At 36.5% G+C, this 4,668-nt stretch overlaps 1 long non-coding RNA gene across 1 annotated transcript; it reads right to left on the bottom strand.

Annotated features, from left to right (window-relative positions):
* Nucleotides 1-393: 393 nt before the first annotated feature.
* On the bottom strand, nt 394-1,749 carry LOC309512703. Its single transcript, XR_014211149.1, has 2 exons — nt 576-1,749; nt 394-496 (listed from the first exon to the last, which is right to left on the bottom strand). It is a non-coding gene; the product is annotated as an uncharacterized lncRNA (long non-coding RNA).
* Nucleotides 1,750-4,668: the final 2,919 nt, after the last annotated feature.

The following is a 4,668-nucleotide window of genomic DNA, read 5'->3' as shown; positions in this document are numbered from 1 at the left end:
GTGCTCATTGTGCAATGTGTCTAATATTGCATGTCAGTGAATCTGGATATTTAATCGGTATAGATCCGTTACCCATTTTTAAGGAGGGCATCCAGAGAGAGTCGTATCTTCATGTTTGAGTCCAGATTAGTATTTTCAGAGTTTTTTGTTGAATGTTATTAACTGACCCACATTAGCAGATCTGTTCTGGTGGTCTGGAGTTGTGCCAAGTACACCATTATAGTGATTTTATGAAAACCCTTTGCTTCTGACCCACAGCATGTGACCATGGAGGACTAATGGACTTAATTGGGCAACTAATTTATTGATCTGCATCTCAGTTGCTGTGTGTCAAAGGAAATATGACACTGTCCGGTATTTATCTTGATATTTGTGTCATTTTCCTGAAATTTCTTAAAGCGACACTATGTAACTTTTCAACCTTCATAATATATTTCCAAGATCCTTGTGATGGTACATCAACTTACAATAGGTTGAATGACACGTCTGCCATAGCCTGACAGGGTCTGTATCGCTTTTACTGGTACTATGTAACTTCGGGGTTCGGGTAGTAACCAGAGCACAAAAAGAACTACAAAATTCGACTGCTTTACGGCATACGTCACTTCCCCCACCACTTCGTCAAATTTGGACGTGAGAGGCCAACCAGCGTTTGTTTTCGGCTTTCGTGCGTATGTTTTTGTCATGGGGGTTGTTTACACCTGGCCACTTCATGCATTTTCTCAGATCGGATAGCTATCCGATCGTGAAAAGTCCAGGTTTAAATGCCCTCCGAAACGCATTTGAGACGGATTTGAATCCGATCCCTCAAACCACTTCAGGAGGAGATGTGAGACGCATTCCAGACGAAACTGGACAAGTGTAAATGCATATGGTTGTTGAAACCACATATGTAAATTGTACTCCTCCCAAAAATGCAAAAAAAAAAAAAAAAAAACGTGTGAGAGCGTGTTATAGGCTATATGTTATATCCAGATATGACGACGCGCTGGAACACGCATCACCGCAGATGAGCAACTGCATCAAGCCAACGTGCAAACTATCGCAAATCAAAGTGAAAGTAAGTCGTAGACGCTTAACACACAATCTTCATCATTAAAAGTAAAGAAACGAAATGATCTTACCAGGGCTGTTACTGCTCTCTCTTATTGCGGTCTTTGATTTTGAAATTTTAGCTGATGATCTATAAAATGCAGCTCATATCTGTTGCTTTCGGTGACGTGCACTCCATTAAATCTGCATATAGCGCGAGAATTGAAGATCGAATTTAAATCCGTTTTGCAAAAATACATTTATGTGACCAGGTGTAAATGGAATCGTTTTGATAAATCAGATAGCTATGCCTCACGAATTAGTTTGCCAGCTGAACTCAGGTGTTGTGAGGTGTATTTATCACGTAGTCCTGAGGGATTTCAGACGACGCTGTTGACGTTGATTCCTGCGATTATCATGAGAACAGCTTTCAATATCTCACATAATTATCATAAATAAGCCTAACGTAGAGGTTGTAAATAGTGTAAACGAGCACAATTTGCAAACTATTATGATAAATTGCAATAATCATGTCTAATGACATCATAACGGCCAATGTCATGAAATAATGCGACGTACATTTAACTTAATTGATGTTATCTGGCATTTTGTAATGTTTACATTCCAATAAAAACAACACAAATTAAATTATACAGTAGGCCTAGACTATAGACTATTTACTTGTGATTTAGTTGCAATCATGTAAAAACATTATAATATAATATATTTACGACAGTGCAAGTATTCCACAACGACTCTAGGGGGTCGCTGTTTGACAAAAACACAATTTCTACATATATATATATATTCTTTTTTTCTTTTTTTTTTATCAATCTTCAAACAAGTAGATTCAAAATGTTAATGCAAGAACAAGAATGATCATTTTCACTTATATGCACCAATATAATAGTACAGAGTAATAAACATCATTATACTGTTCAAAAGTTTGGGGTCGGTAAGATTGTTTCAATGTTTTTGAAAGAAGTCTCATGTTCACTAAAGCTGCATTTATTTGATTAAAAACACAGTAAAATAGTAATATTGCAAAATATTATTACAATTTAAATGAACTTTTCTGTTTTAATATATTGTAAAATGTAATTTATTACTGTGATCAAAGTGCATTTTCGGCATCATTACTCCAGTCTTCTGTGTCACATGATCCTTCTTATATTTATTATAAATAGAAATATTTTGTAACACTATAAATGCCTTTACTGTCACTTTTGAATAATTGAATGCAGCCTTGCTGAATAAAACTATTAATTTCCTCTTTTTTTAAATCTTCCTGAATGGTAATGTATATTTTTATTAAAACATTCCAGTACAGTATATGATACTACATGCTTCAGCAAACATTTTTGGGTTGGTATGCGAGTGAATAATTGAATCAGAGTTTGAATCAGTTATTTTAAATGGACACTTTGAACTTATTCATGGAAATGAATTGGACTTGCCAACTTTAATGACATAAGTTTAAATGATAGACGCTATTACAACATCACGTGACAAGGAAGTATATCACAGTCTAATCAATGACACACTCTTTAGAAAACGTATCGGCCACATAAAAAGTGCATTGACATCATTGTGATATTCACGATTTTATATTTCCATGAACATTTGTGTGAATATATCATTGTGTCACTCATCCTGCTCTATTGCTCTCTGTAGGAATATCCCACTCTCACTACATTCTTTGCCGATAACCGATATATTGGTCGATAAATCTAAATCCGAATTTTTTTTGAGAGCCTGATCACAAAAACAAAAGTCTCACCATTAAAAGCCACGTCCTAAGCACACAATTATAATGTTCTCATTATCATTTTATGTAGCCTATATGACAGACTTGCACTGCACGTTGCACTTAACTGTATTTTCCTTTTTTGAAGTGATTCAAATCATATTTCAAGCAATTGAAAACCATCACAACAGTGCACAGCTGAAGGAATATTTATCGGCTTTAATACATTGGCCAAATTTTCTTATTGGGCCGATATCGATAACTTTAAAAATGGACATATATCGGCCGATACGATATGGTGGCAGATGTATCGTGCATCCCTACATCAAATGAAAGACAATAGTTTTGGACCCCACTGAATTTCACTGTGCAGATAAAACTAGTTGTAAACATTCTTCTTTCAAAGAAATTCAGACGTTTTATGCTTTTCAACGTCAGCTGTAAACGGTCTAAGAGGAACTGTGAGAACCCATTACTGCTGGAGATGCTACGACAGCACATTCCCAGTCAGTCTGCTCTGAATGAGTCCGTGAGAGTCACTGTGAGTCATCAGCAAGATCTGTGCGCATGTGTTTATGTCAAGTCAAGTTTATTTGTATAGCGCTTTTCACAATACAGATTGTATCAAAGCAGCTTCACAGTATTAAATAAAAATAATACAACAAGGTTTGTTTCAAGTGGAATTTATTGATTGATAAAATTTAATTAAATATCCCCAAAATATCCCCAACTGAGCAAGCCAAAGGCAACAGTGGCAAGGAACCAAAAAACTCCATCAGGTGACCTAATGGAGAAAAAAAAACCTTGGGAGAACCCAGGCTCAGTTGGGGGCCAGTTCTCCTCTGGCATTTATGAGCTAGAGGCCGGATTGTAGTTTGAACTGTAGGATTATATGAATGCCTGGCTGAAGAGATGCGACTTTAATCTAGTTTTAAACTGGGAGAGCGAGTCTGAGCAACGAACAGTATCAGGAAGACTATTCCAGAGTTTTGGAGCCAAATGTGAAAATGCTCTCCCTCCTTTGGTGGTTCTGGATATCCTAGGTATGACCAAAAGCCTTGAATTATGTGTGTGTTGGTCTCTCACCCTTCCTCGGTCTCATTAATGATGTCACAGATCTCCATGTTGAGTGTCCAGTCTTCATTCTGCAGGGAGCCATCTGTGGCTTTTTCTGTGAGAAACAAATCACACACGGATCAGCGGCCGACTCAAATACTGACGCAAACTCAATTATGAGTTCCAGACACAGGACCACGTCTAGAACTCAAATCCACAGGGTTTCCCTACGTAGTGTTCACTGCTCACTATTCCCTGAGCACGGGGTATCTGTTAGAGTTCACTTCACTTGACAAAATGTGTTCATACGGAACAACACCCTGCAGCAACATCAAACATAGAGATAATATACATCTATAAATATAGTATAAATATACTTTTTTGCATGTACTGTATAGATCAATGTGTATTAATATAAATATACATTTATTATACATTTCAAATTGAGTGATCTGAAAGGTCTGTTGCGATGTTTGAAATTAAAATAAATGCAATTGGTTATATTAGATATTACTTTCAAACATTTCAACATTTGTAATGAGACGTTTGTAAACTTTGTTTTTCGCCAAAATAAAAGCTCACAGGTTTATCTCTTGCATGTACAGAAATAGACTAAACTAATTATGAAAGTTTCATTTATTTTTCAGTGCATTTGTTTTACAATATATCAAGCGTAGCGTTAGTTCTGGCAGGTCACGTTAGCCAAGCTCGCATCAGCTGACTATCAGCTGATCCACATCTACCTATAGGAATACGACGCCTATCACCGTATACATATATAAGCTGCTTCAGTATTATCAGCAACTATCGCGTTTCTCAGGAGCGAATTACCC

The sequence above is a fragment of the Leuciscus leuciscus genome, assembly GCF_965113295.1.
Source record: "Leuciscus leuciscus genome assembly, chromosome: 1".
Lineage (NCBI taxonomy): Eukaryota > Metazoa > Chordata > Actinopteri > Cypriniformes > Leuciscidae > Leuciscus > Leuciscus leuciscus.
The sequence above is the reverse complement of the archived record's forward strand: the minus strand, read 5'-3'. Positions and strand labels throughout refer to the sequence as shown.